Raw genomic sequence first — 14,102 nt, 5'->3', positions numbered from 1 at the left:
AAAAAGAAATTGGGTGTTTAGGGCCTACTAACGTTGTCTGCCCCTCCCTGGTGTTGTCCTCAACTGAATAAAGCTGAGCTTCCACCTTCTGGCTCTGATTAACTGCTGTTTTTTTAAAAATTGGCTGTTCCGGCCTACTAATGGTGTCTGCCCCTGCCTGGTGTTGTCCTCAACTGAATAAAGCTGAGCTTCCACCTTCTGGCTCTGATTAACTGCTGTTTTTTTAAAAATTGGCTGTTCCGGCCTACTAACGGTGTCTGCCCCTGCCTGGTTTTGTCCTCAACTGAATAAAGCTGAGCTTCCACCTTCTGGCTCTGATTAACTGCTGTTTTTTTAAAAATTGGCTGTTCCGGCCTACTAACGGTGTCTGCCCCTGCCTGGTGTTGTCCTCAACTGAATAAAGCTGAGCTTCCACCTTCTGGCTCTGATTAACTGCTGTTTTTTTAAAACTTTGGTTCCGGCCTACTAACGGTGTCTGCCCCGGCCTGGTGTTGTCCTCAACTGAATAAAGCTGAGCTTCCACCTTCTGGCTCTGATTAACTGCTGTTTTTTTAAAAATTGGCTGTTCCGGCCTACTAACGGTGTCTGCCCCTGCCTGGTGTTGTCCTCAACTGAATAAAGCTGAGCTTCCACCTTCTGGCTCTGATTAACTGCTGTTTTTTTAAAACTTTGGTTCCGGCCTACTAACGGTGTCTGCCCCGGCCTGGTGTTGTCCTCAACTGAATAAAGCTGAGCTTCCACCTTCTGGCTCTGATTAACTGCTGTTTTTTTAAAACTTTGGTTCCGGCCTACTAATGGTGTCTGCCCCTGCCTGGTGTTGTCCTCAACTGAATAAAGCTGAGCTTCCACCTTCTGGCTCTGATTAACTGCTGTTTTTTTAAAACTTTGGTTCCGGCCTACTAACGGTGTCTGCCCCGGCCTGGTGTTGTCCTCAACTGAATAAAGCTGAGCTTCCACCTTCTGGCTCTGATTAACTGCTGTTTTTTTAAAAATTGGCTGTTCCGGCCTACTAACGGTGTCTGCCGCTGCCTGGTGTTGTCCTCAGCTGAATAAAGCTGAGCTTCCACCTTCTGGCTCTGATTAACTGCTGTTTTTTTAAAAATTGGCTGTTCCGGCCTACTAACGGTGTCTGCCGCTGCCTGGTGTTGTCCTCAGCTGAATAAAGCTGAGCTTCCACCTTCTGGCTCTGATTAACTGCTGTTTTTTTAAAAATTGGCTGTTCCGGCCTACTAACGGTGTCTGCCCCTGCCTGGTGTTGTCCTCCACTGAATAAAGCTGTGCTTCAACCTTCTGTTCCAAATTAAGATTTTTAAAAAAGAAATTGGGTGTTTAGGGCCTACTAACGTTGTCTGCCCCTCCCTGGTGTTGTCCTCAACTGAATAAAGCTGAGCTTCCACCTTCTGGTTCTGATTAACTGCCGTTTTTTTAAAATTGGCTGTTCCGGCCTACTAATGGTGTCTGCCCCTGCCTGGTGTTGTCCTCAACTGAATAAAGCTGAGCTTCCACCTTCTGGCTCTGATTAACTGCTGTTTTTTTAAAACTTTGGTTCCGGCCTACTAACGGTGTCTGCCCCGGCCTGGTGTTGTCCTCAACTGAATAAAGCTGAGCTTCCACCTTCTGGCTCTGATTAACTGCTGTTTTTTTAAAAATTGGCTGTTCCGGCCTACTAACGGTGTCTGCCGCTGCCTGGTGTTGTCCTCAACTGAATAAAGCTGAGCTTCCACCTTCTGGCTCTGATTAACTGCTGTTTTTTAAAAAATTGGCTGTTCCGGCCTACTAACGGTGTCTGCCCCTGCCTGGTGTTGTCCTCCACTGAATAAAGCTGTGCTTCAACCTTCTGTTCCAAATTAAGATTTTTAAAAAAGAAATTGGGTGTTTAGGGCCTACTAACGTTGTCTGCCTCTCCCTGGTGTTGTCCTCAACTGAATAAAGCTGAGCTTCCACCTTCTGGTTCTGATTAACTGCCGTTTTTTTAAAATTGGCTGTTCCGGCCTACTAATGGTGTCTGCCCCTGCCTGGTGTTGTCCTCAACTGAATAAAGCTGAGCTTCCACCTTCTGGCTCTGATTAACTGCTGTTTTTTTAAAACTTTGGTTCCGGCCTACTAACGGTGTCTGCCCCGGCCTGGTGTTGTCCTCAACTGAATAAAGCTGAGCTTCCACCTTCTGGCTCTGATTAACTGCTGTTTTTTTAAAAATTGGCTGTTCCGGCCTACTAACGGTGTCTGCCGCTGCCTGGTGTTGTCCTCAACTGAATAAAGCTGAGCTTCCACCTTCTGGCTCTGATTAACTGCTGTTTTTTTAAAAATTGGCTGTTCCGGCCTACTAACGGTGTCTGCCGCTGCCTGGTGTTGTCCTCAACTGAATAAAGCTGAGCTTCCACCTTCTGGCTCTGATTAACTGCTGTTTTTTTAAAAATTGGCTGTTCCGGCCTACTAACGGTGTCTGCCCCTGCCTGGTGTTGTCCTCAACTGAATAAAGCTGAGCTTCCACCTTCTGGCTCTGATTAACTGCTGTTTTTTTAAAAATTGGCTGTTCCGGCCTACTAACGGTGTCTGCCGCTGCCTGGTGTTGTCCTCAACTGAATAAAGCTGAGCTTCCACCTTCTGGCTCTGATTAACTGCTGTTTTTTTAAAAATTGGCTGTTCCGGCCTACTAACGGTGTCTGCCGCTGCCTGGTGTTGTCCTCAACTGAATAAAGCTGAGCTTCCACCTTCTGGCTCTGATTAACTGCTGTTTTTTTAAAAATTGGCTGTTCCGGCCTACTAACGGTGTCTGCCCCTGCCTGGTGTTGTCCTCAACTGAATAAAGCTGAGCTTCCACCTTCTGGCTCTGATTAACTGCTGTTTTTTAAAAAATTGGCTGTTCCGGCCTACTAACGGTGTCTGCCCCTGCCTGGTGTTGTCCTCAACTGAATAAAGCTGAGCTTCCACCTTCTGGCTCTGATTAACTGCTGTTTTTTTAAAACTTTGGTTCCGGCCTACTAACGGTGTCTGCCCCGGCCTGGTGTTGTCCTCAACTGAATAAAGCTGAGCTTCCACCTTCTGGCTCTGATTAACTGCTGTTTTTTTAAAACTTTGGTTCCGGCCTACTAACGGTGTCTGCCCCTGCCTGGTGTTGTCCTCAACTGAATAAAGCTGAGCTTCCACCTTCTGGCTCTGATTAACTGCTGTTTTTTTAAAACTTTGGTTCCGGCCTACTAACGGTGTCTGCCCCGGCCTGGTGTTGTCCTCAACTGAATAAAGCTGAGCTTCCACCTTCTGGCTCTGATTAACTGCTGTTTTTTTAAAACTTTGGTTCCGGCCTACTAACGGTGTCTGCCCCTGCCTGGTGTTGTCCTCAACTGAATAAAGCTGAGCTTCCACCTTCTGGCTCTGATTAACTGCTGTTTTTTTTTAAATTAGCTGTTCCGGCCTACTAACGGTGTCTGCCCCTGCCTGGTGTTGTCCTCCACTGAATAAAGCTGTGCTTCAACCTTCTGTTCCACATTAAGATTTTTAAAAAAGAAATTGGGTGTTTAGGGCCTACTAACGTTGTCTGCCCCTCCCTGGTGTTGTCCTCAACTGAATAAAGCTGAGCTTCCACCTTCTGGCTCTGATTAACTGCTGTTTTTTTAAAAATTGGCTGTTCCGGCCTACTAATGGTGTCTGCCCCTGCCTGGTGTTGTCCTCAACTGAATAAAGCTGAGCTTCCACCTTCTGGCTCTGATTAACTGCTGTTTTTTTAAAAATTGGCTGTTCCGGCCTACTAACGGTGTCTGCCCCTGCCTGGTTTTGTCCTCAACTGAATAAAGCTGAGCTTCCACCTTCTGGCTCTGATTAACTGCTGTTTTTTTTAAAATTGGCTGTTCCGGCCTACTAACGGTGTCTGCCCCTGCCTGGTGTTGTCCTCAACTGAATAAAGCTGAGCTTCCACCTTCTGGCTCTGATTAACTGCTGTTTTTTTAAAACTTTGGTTCCGGCCTACTAACGGTGTCTGCCCCGGCCTGGTGTTGTCCTCAACTGAATAAAGCTGAGCTTCCACCTTCTGGCTCTGATTAACTGCTGTTTTTTTAAAAATTGGCTGTTCCGGCCTACTAACGGTGTCTGCCCCTGCCTGGTGTTGTCCTCAACTGAATAAAGCTGAGCTTCCACCTTCTGGCTCTGATTAACTGCTGTTTTTTTAAAACTTTGGTTCCGGCCTACTAACGGTGTCTGCCCCGGCCTGGTGTTGTCCTCAACTGAATAAAGCTGAGCTTCCACCTTCTGGCTCTGATTAACTGCTGTTTTTTTAAAACTTTGGTTCCGGCCTACTAATGGTGTCTGCCCCTGCCTGGTGTTGTCCTCAACTGAATAAAGCTGAGCTTCCACCTTCTGGCTCTGATTAACTGCTGTTTTTTTAAAACTTTGGTTCCGGCCTACTAACGGTGTCTGCCCCGGCCTGGTGTTGTCCTCAACTGAATAAAGCTGAGCTTCCACCTTCTGGCTCTGATTAACTGCTGTTTTTTTAAAAATTGGCTGTTCCGGCCTACTAACGGTGTCTGCCGCTGCCTGGTGTTGTCCTCAGCTGAATAAAGCTGAGCTTCCACCTTCTGGCTCTGATTAACTGCTGTTTTTTTAAAAATTGGCTGTTCCGGCCTACTAACGGTGTCTGCCCCTGCCTGGTGTTGTCCTCCACTGAATAAAGCTGTGCTTCAAACTTCTGTTCCAAATTAAGATTTTTAAAAAAGAAATTGGGTGTTTAGGGCCTACTAACGTTGTCTGCCCCTCCCTGGTGTTGTCCTCAACTGAATAAAGCTGAGCTTCCACCTTCTGGTTCTGATTAACTGCTGTTTTTTTAAAATTGGCTGTTCCGGCCTACTAATGGTGTCTGCCGCTGCCTGGTGTTGTCCTCAACTGAATAAAGCTGAGCTTCCACCTTCTGGCTCTGATTAACTGCTGTTTTTTTAAAACTTTGGTTCCGGCCTACTAACGGTGTCTGCCCCTGCCTGGTGTTGTCCTCAACTGAATAAAGCTGAGCTTCCACCTTCTGGCTCTGATTAACTGCTGTTTTTTTTAAAATTGGCTGTTCCGGCCTACTAACGGTGTCTGCCCCTGCCTGGTGTTGTCCTCAACTGAATAAAGCTGAGCTTCCACCTTCTGGCTCTGATTAACTGCTGTTTTTTTAAAACTTTGGTTCCGGCCTACTAACGGTGTCTGCCCCGACCTGGTGTTGTCCTCAACTGAATAAAGCTGAGCTTCCACCTTCTGGCTCTGATTAACTGCTGTTTTTTTAAAACTTTGGTTCCGGCCTACTAACGGTGTCTGCCTCTGCCTGGTGTTGTCCTCAACTGAATAAAGCTGAGCTTCCACCTTCTGGCTCTGATTAACTGCTGTTTTTTTAAAACTTTGGTTCCGGCCTACTAACGGTGTCTGCCCCGGCCTGGTGTTGTCCTCAACTGAATAAAGCTGAGCTTCCACCTTCTGGCTCTGATTAACTGCTGTTTTTTTAAAAATTGGCTGTTCCGGCCTACTAACGGTGTCTGCCGCTGCCTGGTGTTGTCCTCAGCTGAATAAAGCTGAGCTTCCACCTTCTGGCTCTGATTAACTGCTGTTTTTTTAAAAATTGGCTGTTCCGGCCTACTAACGGTGTCTGCCCCTGCCTGGTGTTGTCCTCCACTGAATAAAGCTGTGCTTCAACCTTCTGTTCCAAATTAAGATTTTTAAAAAAGAAATTGGGTGTTTAGGGCCTACTAACGTTGTCTGCCCCTCCCTGGTGTTGTCCTCAACTGAATAAAGCTGAGCTTCCACCTTCTGGCTCTGATTAACTGCTGTTTTTTTAAAAATTGGCTGTTCCGGCCTACTAACGGTGTCTGCCCCTGCCTGGTTTTGTCCTCAACTGAATAAAGCTGAGCTTCCACCTTCTGGCTCTGATTAACTGCTGTTTTTTTAAAAATTGGCTGTTCCGGCCTACTAACGGTGTCTGCCCCTGCCTGGTGTTGTCCTCAACTGAATAAAGCTGAGCTTCCACCTTCTGGCTCTGATTAACTGCTGTTTTTTTAAAACTTTGGTTCCGGCCTACTAACGGTGTCTGCCCCGGCCTGGTGTTGTCCTCAACTGAATAAAGCTGAGCTTCCACCTTCTGGCTCTGATTAACTGCTGTTTTTTTAAAAATTGGCTGTTCCGGCCTACTAACGGTGTCTGCCCCTGCCTGGTGTTGTCCTCAACTGAATAAAGCTGAGCTTCCACCTTCTGGCTCTGATTAACTGCTGTTTTTTTAAAACTTTGGTTCCGGCCTACTAACGGTGTCTGCCCCGGCCTGGTGTTGTCCTCAACTGAATAAAGCTGAGCTTCCACCTTCTGGCTCTGATTAACTGCTGTTTTTTTAAAACTTTGGTTCCGGCCTACTAATGGTGTCTGCCCCTGCCTGGTGTTGTCCTCAACTGAATAAAGCTGAGCTTCCACCTTCTGGCTCTGATTAACTGCTGTTTTTTTAAAACTTTGGTTCCGGCCTACTAACGGTGTCTGCCCCGGCCTGGTGTTGTCCTCAACTGAATAAAGCTGAGCTTCCACCTTCTGGCTCTGATTAACTGCTGTTTTTTTAAAAATTGGCTGTTCCGGCCTACTAACGGTGTCTGCCCCTGCCTGGTGTTGTCCTCCACTGAATAAAGCTGTGCTTCAACCTTCTGTTCCAAATTAAGATTTTTAAAAAAGAAATTGGGTGTTTAGGGCCTACTAACGTTGTCTGCCCCTCCCTGGTGTTGTCCTCAACTGAATAAAGCTGAGCTTCCACCTTCTGGTTCTGATTAACTGCTGTTTTTTTAAAATTGGCTGTTCCGGCCTACTAATGGTGTCTGCCGCTGCCTGGTGTTGTCCTCAACTGAATAAAGCTGAGCTTCCACCTTCTGGCTCTGATTAACTGCTGTTTTTTTAAAACTTTGGTTCCGGCCTACTAACGGTGTCTGCCCCTGCCTGGTGTTGTCCTCAACTGAATAAAGCTGAGCTTCCACCTTCTGGCTCTGATTAACTGCTGTTTTTTTAAAACTTTGGTTCCGGCCTACTAACGGTGTCTGCCCCGACCTGGTGTTGTCCTCAACTGAATAAAGCTGAGCTTCCACCTTCTGGCTCTGATTAACTGCTGTTTTTTTAAAACTTTGGTTCCGGCCTACTAACGGTGTCTGCCTCTGCCTGGTGTTGTCCTCAACTGAATAAAGCTGAGCTTCCACCTTCTGGCTCTGATTAACTGCTGTTTTTTTAAAAATTGGCTGTTCCGGCCTACTAACGGTGTCTGCCCCTGCCTGGTGTTGTCCTCCACTGAATAAAGCTGTGCTTCAACCTTCTGTTCCAAATTAAGATTTTTAAAAAAGAAATTGGGTGTTTAGGGCCTACTAACGTTGTCTGCCCCTCCCTGGTGTTGTCCTCAACTGAATAAAGCTGAGCTTCCACCTTCTGGTTCTGATTAACTGCTGTTTTTTTAAAATTGGCTGTTCCGGCCTACTAATGGTGTCTGCCGCTGCCTGGTGTTGTCCTCAACTGAATAAAGCTGAGCTTCCACCTTCTGGCTCTGATTAACTGCTGTTTTTTTAAAACTTTGGTTCCGGCCTACTAACGGTGTCTGCCCCTGCCTGGTGTTGTCCTCAACTGAATAAAGCTGAGCTTCCACCTTCTGGCTCTGATTAACTGCTGTTTTTTTTAAAATTGGCTGTTCCGGCCTACTAACGGTGTCTGCCCCTGCCTGGTGTTGTCCTCAACTGAATAAAGCTGAGCTTCCACCTTCTGGCTCTGATTAACTGCTGTTTTTTTAAAACTTTGGTTCCGGCCTACTAACGGTGTCTGCCCCGACCTGGTGTTGTCCTCAACTGAATAAAGCTGAGCTTCCACCTTCTGGCTCTGATTAACTGCTGTTTTTTTAAAACTTTGGTTCCGGCCTACTAACGGTGTCTGCCTCTGCCTGGTGTTGTCCTCAACTGAATAAAGCTGAGCTTCCACCTTCTGGCTCTGATTAACTGCTGTTTTTTTAAAACTTTGGTTCCGGCCTACTAACGGTGTCTGCCCCGGCCTGGTGTTGTCCTCAACTGAATAAAGCTGAGCTTCCACCTTCTGGCTCTGATTAACTGCTGTTTTTTTAAAAATTGGCTGTTCCGGCCTACTAACGGTGTCTGCCGCTGCCTGGTGTTGTCCTCAGCTGAATAAAGCTGAGCTTCCACCTTCTGGCTCTGATTAACTGCTGTTTTTTTAAAAATTGGCTGTTCCGGCCTACTAACGGTGTCTGCCCCTGCCTGGTGTTGTCCTCCACTGAATAAAGCTGTGCTTCAACCTTCTGTTCCAAATTAAGATTTTTAAAAAAGAAATTGGGTGTTTAGGGCCTACTAACGTTGTCTGCCCCTCCCTGGTGTTGTCCTCAACTGAATAAAGCTGAGCTTCCACCTTCTGGTTCTGATTAACTGCCGTTTTTTTAAAATTGGCTGTTCCGGCCTACTAATGGTGTCTGCCCCTGCCTGGTGTTGTCCTCAACTGAATAAAGCTGAGCTTCCACCTTCTGGCTCTGATTAACTGCTGTTTTTTTAAAACTTTGGTTCCGGCCTACTAACGGTGTCTGCCCCGGCCTGGTGTTGTCCTCAACTGAATAAAGCTGAGCTTCCACCTTCTGGCTCTGATTAACTGCTGTTTTTTTAAAAATTGGCTGTTCCGGCCTACTAACGGTGTCTGCCGCTGCCTGGTGTTGTCCTCAACTGAATAAAGCTGAGCTTCCACCTTCTGGCTCTGATTAACTGCTGTTTTTTTAAAAATTGGCTGTTCCGGCCTACTAACGGTGTCTGCCCCTGCCTGGTGTTGTCCTCAACTGAATAAAGCTGAGCTTCCACCTTCTGGCTCTGATTAACTGCTGTTTTTTAAAAAATTGGCTGTTCCGGCCTACTAACGGTGTCTGCCCCTGCCTGGTGTTGTCCTCAACTGAATAAAGCTGAGCTTCCACCTTCTGGCTCTGATTAACTGCTGTTTTTTTAAAACTTTGGTTCCGGCCTACTAACGGTGTCTGCCCCGGCCTGGTGTTGTCCTCAACTGAATAAAGCTGAGCTTCCACCTTCTGGCTCTGATTAACTGCTGTTTTTTTAAAACTTTGGTTCCGGCCTACTAACGGTGTCTGCCCCTGCCTGGTGTTGTCCTCAACTGAATAAAGCTGAGCTTCCACCTTCTGGCTCTGATTAACTGCTGTTTTTTTAAAACTTTGGTTCCGGCCTACTAACGGTGTCTGCCCCGGCCTGGTGTTGTCCTCAACTGAATAAAGCTGAGCTTCCACCTTCTGGCTCTGATTAACTGCTGTTTTTTTAAAACTTTGGTTCCGGCCTACTAACGGTGTCTGCCCCTGCCTGGTGTTGTCCTCAACTGAATAAAGCTGAGCTTCCACCTTCTGGCTCTGATTAACTGCTGTTTTTTTTAAATTAGCTGTTCCGGCCTACTAACGGTGTCTGCCCCTGCCTGGTGTTGTCCTCCACTGAATAAAGCTGTGCTTCAACCTTCTGTTCCAAATTAAGATTTTTAAAAAAGAAATTGGGTGTTTAGGGCCTACTAACGTTGTCTGCCCCTCCCTGGTGTTGTCCTCAACTGAATAAAGCTGAGCTTCCACCTTCTGGCTCTGATTAACTGCTGTTTTTTTAAAAATTGGCTGTTCCGGCCTACTAACGGTGTCTGCCCCTGCCTGGTGTTGTCCTCCACTGAATAAAGCTGTGCTTCAACCTTCTGTTCCAAATTAAGATTTTTAAAAAAGAAATTGGGTGTTTAGGGCCTACTAACGTTGTCTGCCCCTCCCTGGTGTTGTCCTCAACTGAATAAAGCTGAGCTTCCACCTTCTGGTTCTGATTAACTGCCGTTTTTTTAAAATTGGCTGTTCCGGCCTACTAATGGTGTCTGCCCCTGCCTGGTGTTGTCCTCAACTGAATAAAGCTGAGCTTCCACCTTCTGGCTCTGATTAACTGCTGTTTTTTTAAAACTTTGGTTCCGGCCTACTAACGGTGTCTGCCCCGGCCTGGTGTTGTCCTCAACTGAATAAAGCTGAGCTTCCACCTTCTGGCTCTGATTAACTGCTGTTTTTTAAAAAATTGGCTGTTCCGGCCTACTAACGGTGTCTGCCGCTGCCTGGTGTTGTCCTCAACTGAATAAAGCTGAGCTTCCACCTTCTGGCTCTGATTAACTGCTGTTTTTTAAAAAAATTGGCTGTTCCGGCCTACTAACGGTGTCTGCCCCTGCCTGGTGTTGTCCTCCACTGAATAAAGCTGTGCTTCAACCTTCTGTTCCAAATTAAGATTTTTAAAAAAGAAATTGGGTGTTTAGGGCCTACTAACGTTGTCTGCCTCTCCCTGGTGTTGTCCTCAACTGAATAAAGCTGAGCTTCCACCTTCTGGTTCTGATTAACTGCCGTTTTTTTAAAATTGGCTGTTCCGGCCTACTAATGGTGTCTGCCCCTGCCTGGTGTTGTCCTCAACTGAATAAAGCTGAGCTTCCACCTTCTGGCTCTGATTAACTGCTGTTTTTTTAAAACTTTGGTTCCGGCCTACTAACGGTGTCTGCCCCGGCCTGGTGTTGTCCTCAACTGAATAAAGCTGAGCTTCCACCTTCTGGCTCTGATTAACTGCTGTTTTTTTAAAAATTGGCTGTTCCGGCCTACTAACGGTGTCTGCCGCTGCCTGGTGTTGTCCTCAACTGAATAAAGCTGAGCTTCCACCTTCTGGCTCTGATTAACTGATGTTTTTTTAAAACTTTGGTTCCGGCCTACTAACGGTGTCTGCCCCTGCCTGGTGTTGTCCTCAACTGAATAAAGCTGAGCTTCCACCTTCTGGCTCTGATTAACTGCTGTTTTTTTTAAAATTGGCTGTTCCGGCCTACTAACGGTGTCTGCCCCTGCCTGGTGTTGTCCTCAACTGAATAAAGCTGAGCTTCCACCTTCTGGCTCTGATTAACTGCTGTTTTTTTAAAACTTTGGTTCCGGCCTACTAACGGTGTCTGCCCCGACCTGGTGTTGTCCTCAACTGAATAAAGCTGAGCTTCCACCTTCTGGCTCTGATTAACTGCTGTTTTTTTAAAACTTTGGTTCCGGCCTACTAACGGTGTCTGCCCCTGCCTGGTGTTGTCCTCAACTGAATAAAGCTGAGCTTCCACCTTCTGGCTCTGATTAACTGCTGTTTTTTTAAAACTTTGGTTCCGGCCTACTAACGGTGTCTGCCCCGGCCTGGTGTTGTCCTCAACTGAATAAAGCTGAGCTTCCACCTTCTGGCTCTGATTAACTGCTGTTTTTTTAAAACTTTGGTTCCGGCCTACTAACGGTGTCTGCCCCTGCCTGGTGTTGTCCTCAACTGAATAAAGCTGAGCTTCCACCTTCTGGCTCTGATTAACTGCTGTTTTTTTTTAAATTAGCTGTTCCGGCCTACTAACGGTGTCTGCCCCTGCCTGGTGTTGTCCTCCACTGAATAAAGCTGTGCTTCAACCTTCTGTTCCAAATTAAGATTTTTAAAAAAGAAATTGGGTGTTTAGGGCCTACTAACGTTGTCTGCCCCTCCCTGGTGTTGTCCTCAACTGAATAAAGCTGAGCTTCCACCTTCTGGCTCTGATTAACTGCTGTTTTTTTAAAAATTGGCTGTTCCGGCCTACTAATGGTGTCTGCCCCTGCCTGGTGTTGTCCTCAACTGAATAAAGCTGAGCTTCCACCTTCTGGCTCTGATTAACTGCTGTTTTTTTAAAAATTGGCTGTTCCGGCCTACTAACGGTGTCTGCCCCTGCCTGGTGTTGTCCTCAACTGAATAAAGCTGAGCTTCCACCTTCTGGCTCTGATTAACTGCTGTTTTTTTAAAACTTTGGTTCCGGCCTACTAACGGTGTCTGCCCCGGTCTGGTGTTGTCCTCAACTGAATAAAGCTGAGCTTCCACCTTCTGGCTCTGATTAACTGCTGTTTTTTTAAAAATTGGCTGTTCCGGCCTACTAACGGTGTCTGCCCCTGCCTGGTGTTGTCCTCAACTGAATAAAGCTGAGCTTCCACCTTCTGGCTCTGATTAACTGCTGTTTTTTTAAAACTTTGGTTCCGGCCTACTAACGGTGTCTGCCCCTGCCTGGTGTTGTCCTCAACTGAATAAAGCTGAGCTTCCACCTTCTGGCTCTGATTAACTGCTGTTTTTTTAAAACTTTGGTTCCGGCCTACTAACGGTGTCTGCCCCTGCCTGGTGTTGTCCTCAACTGAATAAAGCTGAGCTTCCACCTTCTGGCTCTGATTAACTGCTGTTTTTTTAAAACTTTGGTTCCGGCCTACTAACGGTGTCTGCCCCGGCCTGGTGTTGTCCTCAACTGAATAAAGCTGAGCTTCCACCTTCTGGCTCTGATTAACTGCTGTTTTTTTAAAACTTTGGTTCCGGCCTACTAACGGTGTCTGCCCCGACCTGGTGTTGTCCTCAACTGAATAAAGCTGAGCTTCCACCTTCTGGCTCTGATTAACTGCTGTTTTTTTAAAACTTTGGTTCCGGCCTACTAACGGTGTCTGCCCCTGCCTGGTGTTGTCCTCAACTGAATAAAGCTGAGCTTCCACCTTCTGGCTCTGATTAACTGCTGTTTTTTTAAAACTTTGGTTCCGGCCTACTAACGGTGTCTGCCCCTGCCTGGTGTTGTCCTCAACTGAATAAAGCTGAGCTTCCACCTTCTGGCTCTGATTAACTGCTGTTTTTTTAAAACTTTGGTTCCGGCCTACTAACGGTGTCTGCCCCTGCCTGGTGTTGTCCTCAACTGAATAAAGCTGAGCTTCCACCTTCTGGCTCTGATTAACTGCTGTTTTTTTAAAACTTTGGTTCCGGCCTACTAACGGTGTCTGCCCCTGCCTGGTGTTGTCCTCAACTGAATAAAGCTGAGCTTCCACCTTCTGGCTCTGATTAACTGCTGTTTTTTTAAAACTTTGGTTCCGGCCTACTAACGGTGTCTGCCCCTGCCTGGTGTTGTCCTCAACTGAATAAAGCTGAGCTTCCACCTTCTGGCTCTGATTAACTGCTGTTTTTTTAAAACTTTGGTTCCGGCCTACTAACGGTGTCTGCCCCGGCCTGGTGTTGTCCTCAACTGAATAAAGCTGAGCTTCCACCTTCTGGCTCTGATTAACTGCTGTTTTTTTAAAACTTTGGTTCCGGCCTACTAACGGTGTCTGCCCCTGCCTGGTGTTGTCCTCAACTGAATAAAGCTGAGCTTCCACCTTCTGGCTCTGATTAACTGCTGTTTTTTTTAAATTAGCTGTTCCGGCCTACTAACGGTGTCTGCCCCTGCCTGGTGTTGTCCTCCACTGAATAAAGCTGTGCTTCAACCTTCTGTTCCAAATTAAGATTTTTAAAAAAGAAATTGGGTGTTTAGGGCCTACTAACGTTGTCTGCCCCTCCCTGGTGTTGTCCTCAACTGAATAAAGCTGAGCTTCCACCTTCTGGCTCTGATTAACTGCTGTTTTTTTAAAAATTGGCTGTTCCGGCCTACTAACGGTGTCTGCCCCTGCCTGGTGTTGTCCTCCACTGAATAAAGCTGTGCTTCAACCTTCTGTTCCAAATTAAGATTTTTAAAAAAGAAATTGGGTGTTTAGGGCCTACTAACGTTGTCTGCCCCTCCCTGGTGTTGTCCTCAACTGAATAAAGCTGAGCTTCCACCTTCTGGTTCTGATTAACTGCCGTTTTTTTAAAATTGGCTGTTCCGGCCTACTAATGGTGTCTGCCCCTGCCTGGTGTTGTCCTCAACTGAATAAAGCTGAGCTTCCACCTTCTGGCTCTGATTAACTGCTGTTTTTTTAAAACTTTGGTTCCGGCCTACTAACGGTGTCTGCCCCGGCCTGGTGTTGTCCTCAACTGAATAAAGCTGAGCTTCCACCTTCTGGCTCTGATTAACTGCTGTTTTTTTAAAAATTGGCTGTTCCGGCCTACTAACGGTGTCTGCCGCTGCCTGGTGTTGTCCTCAACTGAATAAAGCTGAGCTTCCACCTTCTGGCTCTGATTAACTGCTGTTTTTTAAAAAATTGGCTGTTCCGGCCTACTAACGGTGTCTGCCCCTGCCTGGTGTTGTCCTCCACTGAATAAAGCTGTGCTTCAACCTTCTGTTCCAAATTAAGATTTTTAAAAAAGAAATTGGGTGTTTAGGGCCTACTA

Source organism: Ranitomeya variabilis, chromosome 3 (assembly GCF_051348905.1).
Source record: "Ranitomeya variabilis isolate aRanVar5 chromosome 3, aRanVar5.hap1, whole genome shotgun sequence".
Lineage (NCBI taxonomy): Eukaryota > Metazoa > Chordata > Amphibia > Anura > Dendrobatidae > Ranitomeya > Ranitomeya variabilis.
The sequence above is the reverse complement of the archived record's forward strand: the minus strand, read 5'-3'. Positions refer to the sequence as shown.